The sequence below is a fragment of the Suncus etruscus genome, chromosome 8, assembly GCF_024139225.1.
Source record: "Suncus etruscus isolate mSunEtr1 chromosome 8, mSunEtr1.pri.cur, whole genome shotgun sequence".
Lineage (NCBI taxonomy): Eukaryota > Metazoa > Chordata > Mammalia > Eulipotyphla > Soricidae > Suncus > Suncus etruscus.
Genome location: NC_064855.1, coordinates 113,205,208 through 113,221,460, shown reverse-complemented (window position 1 = coordinate 113,221,460; position 16,253 = coordinate 113,205,208). Strand labels below are relative to the sequence as shown.

At 38.8% G+C, this 16,253-nt stretch overlaps 1 non-coding gene across 1 annotated transcript; it reads right to left on the bottom strand.

Annotated features, from left to right (window-relative positions):
* Positions 1-213: 213 nt before the first annotated feature.
* On the bottom strand, positions 214-346 carry LOC126016655 (small nucleolar RNA SNORA51). Its single transcript, XR_007498440.1, has one exon. It is a non-coding gene; the product is annotated as a small nucleolar RNA SNORA51 (small nucleolar RNA).
* Between the last annotated feature and the right edge of the window lie 15,907 nt (positions 347-16,253).

Here is a 16,253-nt window from a genome sequence, read left to right as displayed (position 1 = left end):
CAGTCCCACCTGCCTCCATGGCAGACACTTTTCTTCTGTCTGTCTGTCTGTCTGTCTGTCTGTCTGTCTGTCAATCCCCATCCCTTTTTTCCTTTTATGTTCTCTGGTTTTCAATACTATTACTGAAAGGATATCAGACATATCACTTGACCTCATTTAAGCACCTGACTGACAGATAGTTTAAGAGAAAAAGTTACGACCATTTTCTTTTTTTTTTGTATACCCCTTTCACAATACAGACCAGGCAAAGGGCCTGGTTTGAAGTGTATATGGGGAGCATTTACTGTACCTCCTCTTCTATATAGTCAGTGCAAAGAACACAGCCTGTAGTAAGTATTGGGAGTCCTTATTTTTTGATATATATATATATATATATGTGTGTGTGTGTGTGTGTGTGTGTGTGTGTGTGTGTAAAACCCTTCACCAGTGCAACATTCCTATCACCAATCATTCCCATCACCAATATCTCAAGTGTACTTCCTCCCCATCCCACACTGGCCTGTACTCTAGACAGGATTTCTACTTCCCTCACTCAGTCACATTTTGTCATAACTACCATTTTCTTTACCTGTCTGGGTTTGTAATTTCCATTTACCATTAACTGATCATTCTGCCTCCTTATTTTGGTTTAGATATTTAGAAATATTTTACTCGGGGGCCGGGCGGTGGCGCTGGAGGTAAGGTGCCTGCCTTGCCTGCGCTAACCTAGGACGGACCGCGGTTCGATCCCCCGGCGTCCCATATGGTCCCCCAAGAAGCCAGGAGCAACTTCTGAGCGCATAGCCAGGAGTCACCCCTGAGCCTCACAGGGTGTGGCCCAAAAACCAAAAAAAAAAAAAAAAAGAAATATTTTACTCAGAAATTGCAGTTGATTCTGTGATAAGCAACTTTGAATAACATACTGTTTCCATAAAGGAAAAGTTCAAAAAGATTCACATCTTGCTCCATCTTAATTAATTTTGGGGTACAAAATGAAGAAGCAGAAATTAATTTTTTCTCTCCTGTCTTTTAACACGATGTTTTTTAAGAGATCAAAGGTTTCCAAATATTTTTCAGTAACAATAATCTCAATGATACTTGGGTGGTTTTGAAGCACTCAATTCATCAGGTTGACTTACCCTGATCAATGCTATCCAGTTTAATTTCTTTTCAATTGAGGTGACAGGGTTAGAATGATAGTATAACAGATAGAGCACTTGCCTTGTACGTGGTCAACCTGGATTCAACATCTTACACCACATATGGTCCCCCTAGCCCATCAGGAGTGGTCCCTAAGCACTACCAAGTGTGTCCCACACCCCAAATTGAGATGGTGTAGGCTGGTACCATATATGTCTAGGAATGCTTTCCACATCACTTAAAAAGTAGGTTGCTATATCTCAGCATGCAAAGTTCTGAAATCCCTTGATGATTTTCCATGGGATCTCCTTGCACTTTGTGCTTATTAGAATCTCTTCCTCTGGGAAACTCTTTGATTTGAATCCAAGGACTGGTTCTGTCTGCTCTATTTTGGGGGTTTATTTATATCTCACATATATCTGAGATCATCCAATGTTTGTCTTTCTCTTTCTGACTTAGTTCATTTAACATGATTCCCTCCAGTCTCATTTATCCTGCCACAAAAGGCTAAATTTCATCCTTGTGTAAATTGCTGGGTAATTTCCGTTGTGTAGCTATACCACACTTTCTTTGTTTTCCTTCCTTCCTTCCTTCCTTCCTTCCTTCCTTCCTTCCTTCCTTCCTTCCTTCCTTCCTTCCTTCCTTCCTTCCTTCCTTCCTTCCTTCCTTCCTTCCTTCCTTCCTTCCTTCCTTCCTTCCTTCCTCCCTCCCTCCCTCCCTCCCTCCCTCCCTCCCTCCCTCCCAACCTCCCTCCCTCCCTCCGTCCCTCCCTCCCTCCCTCCCTCCTTTCCTCCCTTCCTTTCTTCCTTCCTTCCGTCCTTCCTGTTACACCTGAATGTGCTTTGGGCTTATCCCTGAATTTGTGCTCAGGGATCACTCCTGGAGTGGCTCTAGGAAAAAAAATGGGATGCAGAGAATTTAGACTGAGTTGGCTGCATGGAAGGTAAATACTCTACCCACTTTTCTATCAGTTTGATACACAACAATTTTTTTTTTTAAATCTACTACTTTGTGGTTGTGCACTTGGATTATTTGAAGGTCTTGGCTATTTTAAACAGTGCTACAGTGAACACAGATATGCATACTTTTTAAAAATTACTTTCTTTTAAATTAGTTTTTGTTTTGCTCAAATATGGTTTTTTAGATAGCAAATAGCAGAATTGCTGGATCATAGAATAAGTTTATTATAGAAATTTAGGGAAATCTTTCATTTACATATCCATCAAATATAATACCATACTTTGAAAATGACTATAGTTTTCTAACATAGGATAAACCTGTCATAAATTTTCTTTAAATATGTCTGTATATCATAAACACTCAGGAACTTTGAACCTGTTCTTCACTGACATTTATTTATTTCATGTTAGATTCATGTATGATTCGAATGACTTGTTTTGTTTATTGCAAAGATCCCTGTCATCCACAAATTTAGATTAGATGGTCTCTGGCAAGGGCACAATATGCATCTTGCTAATGGCGGGTTGGTGCACAGACCCTCTTCATCCTACATGGAAATTAAGCAGCACAAAAGGAAGGGCTAAGCCAGCTCCCAAAGCGTCCCTCTAGTGCCCCCTGTTGACAAAGACAACCATAATGCTAATTGCCAAAGGAGAAATGTCTACTGGTTTCAATATTACAAAGCATGGCATAAAAAGAGAGTTAGGTTTGGATGAAAGGAACAAGATAGCAACTGGCATATGTCTATGAAACAAAATCTTGCCAGGAAGCCAGTATAAAAGTAGATAAATACAAGTGATATTTCTTTGTTCAGATGTCCTGCTGCTCTTTAAGAAAGAAATAGCCACATGGTCCCACCGGGAGATCCTTAATGAGCTTACTTTTGGTTCCAGAGAAGAAGAAATGGGAGGATGCTAACTTGACTGAAGGAGAATTGGATCAAGGTGAAGGCGAGATGACTGGACCCAGAGCTCTGTGTGAGTCATGGAAAATCTGGGAGCAGCTCCCTGCTGCGACTGTCTCATTATTCTGGATGTTACTTGTGTTACTTGTGGTGGGAGGAGAGAACAAGTATGAGTTAGTTTAATATGTGACTAAAGAAGAAAAGAGCTGGCGTATAGCCTCCTGTTCTCTGTGTTGGAAGTTCTTTGGAAAAACAAGAACTCCTCTCATCCTTGATCCCTTTCTGCTCCCCAAAATCTCTCCAAGACAAATAATTTGACTTTGACTAATACTATGGACACTGGCAGGAGACATGGGTCCCAACTTGGCATTATGTGGGCGGTATGACCTTAACTAAAAAAGTTCACTTGAATGTAAGACACTTCCATTGTACACAAACATTTATTTTCAAGTGACTAAGATTCTCTTGTCTCTTTAATGTCTTTAACAAAAACACCCTTTCCTTCATGCCAACCAATGGGCTTTATTCTGCCTTCATGGGTCTCACAGTGCAAATTCTGGAAGCAATTGCCTTCACATGGGGTCAAAATTGGTTAGCTTCCACCTTGCCCAGGTGAGGTTGTTTCCACAAAGCCTCTTGGAAACTATTGCATACTCTCTGAGTATTCTGGGCTCAGCTTTAAGTTGCACTACCTGGGATGCACACAGAAGAGCAGAACAAAAGGTGCTATTCTGAGGTGGAAGCAGGACATCGACAACTTTCAGAGTATTCACACTAAAGTGGGTGCTCAAGGGTTACTCCTGGATCTGCACTCAGAAATTATCCTGGCAGGCTAGGGGGACACTATGAGATGCTGAGAATGGAACCCAGGTCGGCCACATGCAAGGCAAATGCCCTAACTGCCATGCTATCACTCTGCCCCCTATTTTATTTTATTCTTAAAGGCAAGGAAGCTAGAAAGCTGGATGGTGTTTTGGTCTGAGTTTTGTGTCCATTTTTGGGAGATGATGGTAATATTTGGCAGTGCTCAAAGCTTACTCCTGGCTCTTCCCTCAGGGATCATTTCTAGCATAGCTCTAGGGACCACATATTATGCTAGGGATTGAACCCGGGTTGACAATGTGCAAAGCAAAGACACTGTACGATCTCTCTGGCATTTTTAGTACCATTTACTTGATTAAAAAAGAAAATTCAAGGAGTTTTGGTATCACACCTGGCAGTGGTCAAGGGCTAGTCTTGACTCCATGCCCAGGACTAATTCTTGGATGTGCTCGGGGACCATAAATGGTCCCAGGTAGGAACTGAATCATGGTATGGCTGAATTGACTGCTTGCAAGGCCAGTGACTTACTTCCTGTATTAGATCTCTGACCACATCCCCAACATTTTGGTTGCCTGGTGAAAATCACAATAAACCACATCCTATTTGTGATGTTCAAATGTGAAGTTTCCATTTTATTTCTTAGCTCAGAGAATAGGGTTTGGTTATACTGTGGAGTGTCAGGTAAAACTGAAGGATGCCATGGAGTATCAACCTGTAGGCACAGAGGGGCACCATGAAACGGGCAGGCCCAGAATGTCCACTGTGTGCACAGCCCCCTTGGGTGGAAAAAAACTGGTCATGAATGAAATGGGAGGGCAATGGGCTTGGTACAATTGTGCTTCACTTCTGCCCAACCATCAAAGGATCAAGCATGGGACTTTGACCAAAGGATGGGGTTTAAAAAAGGGCAAATCTCCCTGCTCCCAGTTCCCCAGTATCCATTAGCAGTTTCTCCCTAAAATGTTGATTTTTAAGGTGAAGGATATATTGCAGAAGTCTAAAGTGTAGAATGAAGGAATAAAAGGAGTAAGAAGTCTATGATGCTCTGTGTTCAAGGTAAAATTGAGAGTGAGAAGTTGAACTGGTGAACCAACACCCACGAAGGGGTAAAGAAAGGACAAAGGACATACAGAGGAAATAGAAAGGATCATCAGGGTAGAGGTTTTAGGAGCCAGGTGGAGGTTCCAGAGTTAGAACACAGTTAACTGCATTGGGTCTGCTCTACGAGCTTGTCCTGACAATCATCATGAAATATTGGTCTATTGTTAACATTGTGGTAAGCTGATAAGAATGGGTAGCCTCTCTCTCTCTCTCTCTCTCTCTCTCTCTCTCTCTCTCTCTCTCTCTCTCTGAAGAGTGATTTAGGCCATACTCAACGTGCACAAGGACGATTCTTAGTTCTGTGCTCAGGAGTGACTCCTGGGTGTGCTCAGAGATATATGCAAGACCAAATATTATATAAGGGTTGGCTGACTTGAAAGGCAAGCATCTTTTTTTTTTTTTTTTGGTTTTTGGGCCACACCCGGCGGTGCTCAGGGGTTACTCCTGACTGTCTGCTCAGAAATAGCTCCTGGCAGGCACAGGGGACCATATGGGACACCGGGATTCGAACCAACAACCTTTGGTCTTGGATTGGCTGCTTGCAAGGCAAACGCCGCTGTACTATCTCTCCGGGCCCAAGGCAAGCATCTTAATGCTTGTACTATCTCTAATCTCTCTCTCTTCCATTCTCTCTCTCTCCCACTCTCTCACCCACACACATATCAAATGCACACTTTTACGTTACCTCCTTATCACCTTTATTCCTAACTGGACTTAGCCTCTTCTAACATTTGATGTTGCATACCACTATTATTTGACTTTTCTAAAATTGCTCTCATTGTCTTTTTCTCAGCCACTGGGGCTAATCGTTGGACTCATCACCACCCCTTCCAGTTGCCACATTCATCTCTATCAAGGAGTGAAGGCTGTTAGCACCATATTTGTGAGATTTGTCTGTACTAGACTTTCACAGAGATGATAAGAGATACAGGATGTGTAGCATATATTTTTTATGTTGTGTATAATGTGTATGCCTATCAGATATGCCATAGTATTTAACTTATGAAGGGACAGCATTGTATGATTTAATGATCTAATTGGTCTAACTCATTACAACACCTCTTTCAAAATGTTATTCTCTAAATGTTTAATCTTTAGAGAAGTGTGTTGTTTTCCACTCTAGCTAAAGGCGTTTTTCTCAAGGAGAAGACAGAGGGGTGAGTCAATGTTGTGAGATGGGTCTATCACTCAAGCCAGAGGGAATAGACACCAACTGGAAAAGGAGACAGAGCTCAAGTACTATCTTCTTGAAGCTAGAATAGCTTGGTGCTTAGTCAAGAGCTCGGTAAAAAAAAAATTCACTTTGTGAATTTTAGAGCCACCAGATGGGGCTCTAATATTTATTTGATTCAGTGACTGAAATCTCTCAGCATTTACAATTATTTGAACTGAAAGAAAAGATATTACCTTCCTAGCGAATTTGCCCATGATAAAGGTTATGCCTTGATAAGCATTATTAATATCATTGTTTAATATCTTTTAATACCATATGGAAATTTATATGGGAAAGTGGTCTCTGCTGTACTTGAGGTATCCAAATAGCTGAATTAAATCAGCATAAGTATTTGTGAATAAATCCTTTAATGAGCCTTCTTTTGAGGAAATAAATACACAGTTATGCACAAATGGATGCATTTTGCCACAGTGCCACTCCATCTTTTGGAGTAATTGACGTAATTTAAAATGTGAATTATTTAAAATTGTACTGAGTCATTGTGAAAGGCATCAGAACAGCAATATACTGAGCTCAATCTAGCTACTTTGATAGGTTATGTTTTAAGAGACAGAAAAGGACACTTTTTATTTCCCCATGGGAGGGATATGGGCTCTCCAAAGAAAACAGCTTGCTTCTATTTTTCTGGGCTTTCAGTTTGAATCCATCTTTCTTGGACTCCTTTCTTGATGTCTCATAACTTGCTCAGCATGGAAAGAATGCCAACGGAGGGAGGTAGATTGGACCTTTGATTTAGGGTTGTACTGGATTAGACATGTGAGTAGCTGATTGAGAGGTGCCATTTTAGTGGTTCAGTTACTGTAAATATAAGTCGAATATACCAGAGAAGGTTATTCGCCTTTTAATTGTGGTAAACCCACATAGCACAAGATGGATTGTTTTCACTATTTTTACACATCCAGTTTAGTAGTGTTAAAAATATTGTCATAGGAATGAAACATCTTTAGAACATTTCATCTTGCTAAATAGATACTCTGTGTATCTACAAAGCAACACACCACTCCCTCCTTGTCCCCTTCTTTATAAACCATGTGGTCTATGAGTTATATTACTTTCGATATTTCTTACCAGTGCAATCACACAAAAGTGAAACTCATGCAATTTAGCCAACTAAAAATAGTGATCACCATATGTTGATTATTATACATAAAGACCAAGTACTTGTTCTTTGTGTCTGGTTTATTACATTCACTGTATTGGCAAAGTTCATCTGTGCTGTAGCATGTAATAACTAATGTATTTCCTAAAAATGTAAAACATGAAAATTTGATATGGAATATATTGATAGATAATCACTACTTAAGATTAATAACATATTCATCACCTCATGTAGTGTGTATGTGAGTGTGTGTGTGAGAGAGAGACAGAGCGAGAAATAGAGAGAGAGAAACATTCAAACTGTGCTTTCTTAGCTACTTCCAAGTATCAGTTACTATTGTAACTACAGTCACTCAGACCCTCTGGGCTTACTCGTAATCATTTCCCCCCCTCTTTGGCCTATACCTGGTGCTGTTGAGGGGCTTCTCCTAGCTCTGTACTTGAGGGCGGTTCCGGGTAGTGCACAGGGAACCATAGATTGTTGGGGTTCAAACCAGGTTCAATTGCATGCAAGAAATGCTTCTTAACCTGTGCTATCTCTCCATCCCCAAATTTACTCTTTCTGAAAATTTGTGCCATTCATCTTCCCATTGCCCTCACCTCTCCCTGTACCTAGAAGCCATTAAAGGAATCTTTGTTTCTGTGAGCTTAATTGCTTAATTTCTTTTTCTCTTTCTTTCTTTCTTTTTCTCTTTCTTTCTTTCTTTCTTTCTTTCTTTCTTTCTTTCTTTCTTTCTTTCTTTCTTTCTTTCTTTCTTTCTTTCTTTCTTTCTTTCTTTCTTTCTTTCTTTCTTTCTTTCTTTCTTTCTTTCTTTCTTTCTTTCTTTCTTTCTTTCTCTCTCTCTTTCTCTCTCTCTTTCTTTCTCTCTCTCTTTCTTTCTTTTCTTTCTTTCTTTCTTTCTTTCTTTCTTTCTTTCTTTCTTTCTTTCTTTCTTTCTTTCTTTCTTTCTTTCTTTCTTTCTTTCTTTCTTTCTTTCTTTCTTTCTTTCTTTCTTTCTTTCTTTCTTTCTTTCATTCTCTCTCTTTCTCTCTCTCTTTCTTTCTCTCTCTCTTTCATTCTCTCTCTCTCTTTCTTTCTTTCTTTCTTTCTTTCTTTCTTTCTTTCTTTCTTTCTTTCTTTCTTTCTTTCTTTCTTTCTTTCTTTCTTTCTTTCTTTCTTTCTTTCTTTCTTTCTTTCTTTCCTTTCTTTCTTTCTTTCCTTTCTTTCTTTCTTTCTTTCTTTCTTTCTTTCTTTCTTTCTTTCTTTCTTTCTTTCTTTCTTTCTTTCTTCTCTTCTTTCTTTCTTTCTTCTTTCTTTCTCTCTTCTTCTTTCTCTCTCTCTTTCTTTCTCTCTCTTTCTTTCTTTCTTTCTTTCTTTCTTTCTTTCTTTCTTTCTTTCTTTCTTTCTTTCTTTCTTTCTTTCTTTCTTTCTTTCTTTCTTTCTTTCTTTCTTTCTTTCTTTCTTTCTTTCTTCTCTTCTCTTTCTTTCTCTCTTTCTTCTCTCTTTCTTTCTCTCTCTTTCTTTCTTTTCTTTCTTTCTTCTTTCTTTCTTTCTTTCTTTCTTTCTTTCTTTTCTTTCTTTCTTTCTTTTTCTTTCTTTCTTTCTTTCTTTCTTTCTTTCTTTCTTTCTTTCTTTCTTTCTTTCTTTCTTTCTTTCTTTCTTTCTTTCTTTCTTTCTTTCTTTCTTCTTTCTTTCTTTCTTTCTTTCTTTCTTCTTTCTTTCTTTCTTTCTTTCTTTCTTTCTTTCTTCTTTCTTTCTTTCTTTCTTTCTTTCTTTCTTTCTTTCTTTCTTTCTTCTTTCTTTCTTTCTTTCTTTCTTTCTTTCTTTCTTTCTTTCTTTCTTTCTTTCTTTCTTTCTTTCTTTCTTTCTTTCTTTCTTTCTTTCTTTCTTTCTTTCTTTCTTTCTTCTTTCTTTCTTTCTTTCTTTCTTTCTTTCTTTCTTTCTTTCTTTCCTTTCTTTCTTTGCCACACCCAGGAGCGCTCAGGGATTACTCCTGGATATACTCTCAGAAATCACTTCTGACTTCGGGGATCATATGGGACACTGGGGGATCGAACCATGGTCCTTACTAGGTTAGAGTATGCAAGGCAAACTCTGGCCCCCTATGGGTTTAATTTCTTAGATACAGTACAAAAGAGATCAAACAGTATTTATCTTTCTCTGACTCTTTTATTAAGAAACATGAATCTTCTATCAAAATGAGAATTTAAAAATGTGAATATCCTGTTGATACTGGAATTCTTTTGTGAGAAGGAAGTTGTTATCCTTATTCTATTCAATTCCAAATCACGATTGCAAGGGGATTGTTCATGTTAACACTGAATTTTCTACAGTGGCTTTACATTCTGGATTGGGATCAGAAATCATGTCACTTGCCCTTGATACCTAGAGCCACCAAGCAGATAATTCCAATCACCCTCCAGACATTTTTTTTAATTATATGGAATGATTAAGAAAAAATTGGGGGGTGATGCTATGGAGTTATTTCTGCCTTAGTACTCTGATTGCTTCTAGCAAAGAGTTAGAGGCCAGGCAGTGTTAGGATTGAATTTGAACCTTTTGCAAGTGTCCAACCCATTGGAGAGTCATTTTTTTCTCACCAAGGGTTCAGCATTTTTAAAAATTCTGGACAACCTCATTTATTTAATTCTGTAACCCACAAAGGAACACCCCAATTTAACAGAATGGACAGCTAACAACAAGGGCTTACTAAACCTTCTGCCATTGTATTAATAACTTTATTGCAGATACAATAATTTTCACAATTATGTTTGCTACTCTACTTTCTCTATATCTTTCTTTCTTTTTTCTTCTCTTACATTTTATTTGGCATTTCTGTTGTTTTCAACAACTTTGTTTTTACCTATCTGGAAACATGTATTATGATGAATTATGTCGATTTTGTAATCATTTTCTTTAAATAAAATAAAAGTTTTAAAAATTGCTTTATGTAAATACTGTCATTACAAGGTTATACATAATATAATTGGTTTTTTGTAGTTGTTCATGATTGAGTTTCAGTCATACAATGTACAACACCCTTCACCAGTGCATATTTCCTGCCACCAATGTTCCCAGATTCCCTCCCATTCTCTCCACTGTTTGCTTCTGTGACAGATATTTTTCTCTTATTTTCTCTCTTCTCTCTCTTTTCCTGTTTATTTAAGACACTGTGGGTTTGTAATATTGCTAATGAAGGGGTATCATGCATATCACTTCATCTCCTTTCAGCATTAGATCTTGTCTAGAGGGCCCGGAGAGATAGCTCAGCGGCGTTTGCCTTGCAAGCAGCGGATCCAGGACCAAAGGTGGTTGGTTCGAATCCTGGTGTCCCATATAGTCCCCTGTGCCTTCCAGGAGCTATTTCTGAGCAGACAGCCAGGAGTAACCCCTGAGCACCACCGGGTGTGGCCCCCCCCAAAAAAAAAAGCACAGATCTTGTCTAGAGGGATCACTTCCAACTATCATTGACGTAGTGGTCCCTTCTCTGCCCTAACTGCACTCTTCAACTATTTGTGGCAAGCTTCCTACCAGGGACTGGTCCTCCTGACCTTCATCTCTATTGTCTCTGGATTTTATTACCATGCTATCTTTTTTTTCATATTCCACAAATAAAAAAAATTTTTATCAGCTTAAATTTTAATATTAATAAAATTTTTGGAGGGGTCTGGGATAGTTCAGTAGCAAAGCACCTGCTTTGCAAATGTAAGACTGAATGTTTGATCCCTAATACAGCCCCATATGCTCTGTATGTTCTAAGGAACCCTAATATTTGGGGGGTTTTGGTGCTACAATAAAGTATGTGATTTCTGACGCACTGTAACTTTGATCTGACTCCTCCACCTCAGTGTGTGTGATTATTGCAACCAATGTGTGACCCCCCAGTGAGCATGTGCAACATTTGACTATGATAACAATAACAAAAAGGGAGGAGAAAAGTTTAAAATTAATTGAAAGATATAGGTTCAAGTCCTCTCTGTTTAAGTCTCTTCAATCATCCATCCATCTTTCCATCTTCTATTTGCCTGTCCATCCATTCATTCATCTATCTCTCCAACTATCCATCCATCATCCATCTATCCATCCATCCATCCACCCACCATCCATGACTGCTTTCTACATGTATGATACTGGTACTTTGAAGATATAGCAGAGACATGTACACATAAAATCTTTGCTTTCATACAGCTTATGTTCTAAAGTGAGACAATAAAGAAAATACTATTCTAATTTTTACCTACCAAGCACTATTTGAATGCTATCTTTCAGGTATGATTATGGCTGGCTGTTATGTTGTCTTCCTGATGCAATATTAAAACGGTATCCTCTCACAGTTTGGACTCACCCCTTGAGTCAATGATGCCTCAACAATGACTAAACTAGCATCTTTTCTCATTGATTATGGCAAAAAGGGACCAGGCGATTGCTTGTTTTTCTCATAGTAATAGAACACTTATCACAAATATCAGCCTCATGATATTTTGTGAACCCCTGGAATTCTATAAGTTTTAAGTCCTCTCTCACTGAGTTTTTTGGGGAAAAAGTGTAGTGAGATAATATCAAATAAAAATGCATTTTTATAGAAAAATCTTGATTGAGGTTTCCTGATGAGTCCTTTAAAGTGAATTCATTGAAATCAAACCTACTGTGAAAAAGCATGAAAATTATTTTAAAAAAAGTAAAATGTAATTCATCAAATCAAAGTATTATTAAAGATTGTAGCAAAGAGTTTGACTGTGATTTTTGAATATTTTATTGCTACACTCTTAAGCCTTCTGCTTCCTCTACCCTTGTTTCCAATATCTAGGTAGGTTGTAAGAACCTCTGTAGGTTCCCTACTATGGGTCAGCAGGAGGCTGAAGCCAGCACTGGGCAATCTGACCCCAGTCTCACCCCTGACATGGTGAAAACCCTTTTCTTCTGTCACTGGTCATTCGTGGAGCCACTTGGATGTCAGATTCTGCTTTCCCCAAGAAGTCTCATGATGTCCTTACAAACTTCCTCATGCTCTTTTGGGGATGTGTTTATAGGCATCATCAGTCTTTTGATTGATTGATACATGCACCAAAGTTTTAATGGAGTTGTTCTGCTGCAGCCATGATATTAGCATACCAGAATACTTCTCCCCATTTTCTATAGCTTACAAACACCCTTTTTTTTCATACTCACATTAGTTCATTTGTAACAACCGAGGTGGAAGGCTAGTCATCAACATGATTAAGGTTGCCTTTTCATCCTTGACTTCTAGAACTAGCCAGACCTTTCAGAGATTAGAAATGAGATGTGCCTGTGTCTCAATAGCCAGCCATTGTGCTTGGCTACAACATAAACATGCTGTATTTATTGAGTCTCAGTATTCCCTTGAATCTTGTTTAACCGATCGATTCACACACTGCCTCATTTCCTCTCCTTAACTAAGTCCTCTGACACTAAACTTCACTTTTATAGGGGAGGGGAGCCTTAATATTTTCCTGTGGTAGGCCGTGCTCTGCTCTCTATTCATCTGAACACTAAGTGCCTGGCAGCACTTGTTATGGTTCACCAGTCAAATGCCTTCTCCCAAGCAATCAGGTCTTGATTGGTGTGTTTCTCTCTACATCCATTGGCTATGACGTATTGATAATTTTCCAGGTGCTGTCTTTCATCTTGGTTCCTGTATTCATTCTCTCCTGGATTTTTCACCATCTACAAACAGCACACATATGTGCAGACACACAGAAACTCAAACTAGCCATTCTTCTATCATAGTCACTTGGTCAAGATGGCCAAGTAATTTTACACATGTATTTAAATGTATTTTACCTGACTAACTTCTTATGTCCTGAAATTGCTTTATGCTTATCTCCCCATTTGATCATAGAATTATAATCATACAATTATGATAAAAATATTCTTCCTGGCCAAAATTCTTTTGTACATAACTATTTGCTACTATCTTGTTGATAATGAGGACTTTCTTTATAAGGAAGACAGGTGAGATTTACTCAAGGACATGATATCAAGGATCCTTAAAGTTTGAGATTTTCCCCAACTGTTGGGAAGAATGGCTTTAGAATTCTATCTTTTGTACTGGATATATGTTCCTGTATATCTAGTTACCCAAAATTTAGTGATTTCAAGCAATAAACACTTGTTATATCACACAGTTTCAGTGGATCAAGAATTTAGGGAAGAGTAGCTGGGTGTGTAGACTTAGGGTCATTCATTAGAATGTGGTCAAAACATTGTAATTCCTCAGGGTTATATCTATTAGTGCTGGAGAAAAAAAAATAAAGTCCTAAGGATTAAATCCTGAACCTCAGCATGCAGGGCATGCACTTCATCTCACTGAGCTATTTCCCAAACCAGAATTGAATTATCTTAAAAGCTGACAATAGTTGGAGGTGCTGCTCTAAGATGCTGCCCTCGTATGATGGTAAACAGGTGGCATTGTTTCCTTGACATGTGATACTCTTCACAGGTCACCCAAAGATTCTCAAGGACAGTTGACTTTCCATGGAGGAGTGTGATATGTGAGAGATGAAGACAGAACTCACTTTTCTTTATGCCCTAGCTTCCAACTCAGTCATTTAGGCAAGATCCCATTGGCTTTCTCTAGTCAATGTGAACAGGTGACAAAAAAATCATAATATATACCCTAATATTTCTGTTTTTTAACCAAAAGCACACAAAGATAATATTAGGACAACACTATTTTGCTTATAACTCTTCTAAAACTATGCATTAAAATCAAATTCATCAAATACAAGTAAAAATTAGGAAATGGATAAATGAACATCGATTAGCTGTGGAATATGTTATTATTTTGCCACAACTAAACTGTTACTTGCTGCCTGAATTTAGTAATACGTTCATTCTGTTCATATCCCAAGGACTATGTGGTATATCAACCCCCAATATTTTGCTATTTAAAGTATTATCAAAGCTTGATTTTTGTGGAGGGTCATTTTAGCATTAATTTGTTCCCATATAGTGAAAATGATTTGTTTGTAGGCGAATTTCACTTCTTTTCTCATTAGGTTCACACATTTTACTTATCTCTGACATAACTAACCAGAAATGCAAACATGGGTGACATCTGGGCGATAATTGGCTATCAGGTGATCATGCAGTGGATGTAGTTACATGATTGGAAGCACTGAAATGAAAAGAAATAAGAGCACTTGCAGCCACCTGGAAATATGTCCCCAGATCCCAGAGAGTCCCCAGGCTACTATAAGTGGAGACACTACATAATGCATTTGCTCTTAGTCCTACTAGTATGTCATAGACAAGATACTATTTGACGTTATCTTCTGAGATATTGCGGCTTAATGCAACCTGGATGAAACTGAAGGGTATCAGGTGAAGTAAAAAGTCAGAGAGAGAAGAAAAAATCAGATGTTCTTACTTACCCATAGAATATAGTGGGGGAAAAAAATCCAAAAGGGAATGGAAGTTTTCAAATGATAGCAAGTTCATGGTTCTGGGTTAGAGAAATGAGGAAGGGGAAGTTGGAGAAGGAAGGAAGTGGGGAATAAGAAGTGGGCCTGTGTGGTTGGGGCACAGTGGGTAGAGTTCTGCCTTGTACATGGCCAACCTAGGTTCAATCTTCAGCACTCCAATTCCATATATTCCCCTGAGCCTTCCAGGAGCCCTCAGCATACCCCTGAGCACCATTGGGTATGGTCCAAAACCCAAACCCAAAACAACAACAACAAAAAAAAGTGGACCCAAGATAACATAAGCATCAAGGGTCTTGGGCATTTCAATAATTTAGATTTTTTCTTTGTCTTTTTGGGCTACATCTGGTGATGCTCAGCAGTTACAACTGGCTTTGTACTCAGGAATTACTCCTGGCGGTACTTAGTTGGATTATATGAGATGCCAGGAATTGAACTTGTGCTGGCCATGTGCAAGGTAAATGTATAGCCCTCCTCTCTGTACTATCTTTCTCTTTAGTCTCCTCTTTGGTAATTTAGAGGTGTGGTAGCTATGTATGTTAAAATAATGAGTCAGCACTGTTTTAAACATGTGACCCAAACTATAATACATAAAAAACAAACAAATAAAAAATTTGCTAATAGGGCAAGGAGGAGAAAGGGGAGAAACCTGGGTAATAAATGGAGGGACATTACTAAAGGTCATTTAATGATGGTGAGCTCAGAGTTGGAACATAAATGCCTGAAACTCAGATATTCAACACTTTGGAAGTCCTGGAGCCTAAGTTACAAACCCAAACTCAACCCTGTCTTGACTCCCAGTGAAACAGTTGGGTCACAGCAACAACTCAATTGTTGAGGACAGTGTGGCTGTTGCAGAGCTAATGAATGCACACACGGGACAGCTCTTTCTTTCCCTCCAGTCCTCCAGAAGAAATGGAGGCACCTTGAGGGGCCAAGGTTTGGGCTGAGGATGGTCTTTCTTAGAACACCTTGAATAAGGCAGGTCTGTGAAGGGACACTGTTGGCCTTGTTAGAAAACAATATGAACAAAGTGACTAATAGCACCTACAATGTAGACATTGAATACAGTAGGTTAAGGGATGCATTAAACCTGAGAGTGTCCTGCAAAATTTCCCACCTTATCTGCTTGAGTGTATTTCACTGGAAATAATATCCCAGAATTCTGTGGTACTCTTGCTTGGATTGGACCTCATCCCTCCAAAGTGGGGTTTGCTGGTCAGCTTCATTCTTTTCGGCCCCCACTTGTCTCTTTTCTCTGCTCCTTGACAGTGCATTTGCACTGCACTGCTTTGAACCAATGGCTGCAGAGTGGAATGTTCCCAACTCACTGCAACTTCGGTGCAGAGAAAGAAGGCAAATGGGGGCTTCTGAGAGAATTCATTAAGTCCCACACATTTCCCAAAGAACATTTAAAGGTGTGAATGTTGGAGCTTGGAAGAATATTTCAGATTCACGCTTCATCTCTACCTGTTGAAAATGCTACTTCCCCTTAAGCTCTTTATGGATTTCCAAATCAGATGAGATTCCAATTGGCTTATAAATCTCAGGATTTTGGTGTGTGTGTGTGTGTGTGTGTGTGTGTGTGTGTGT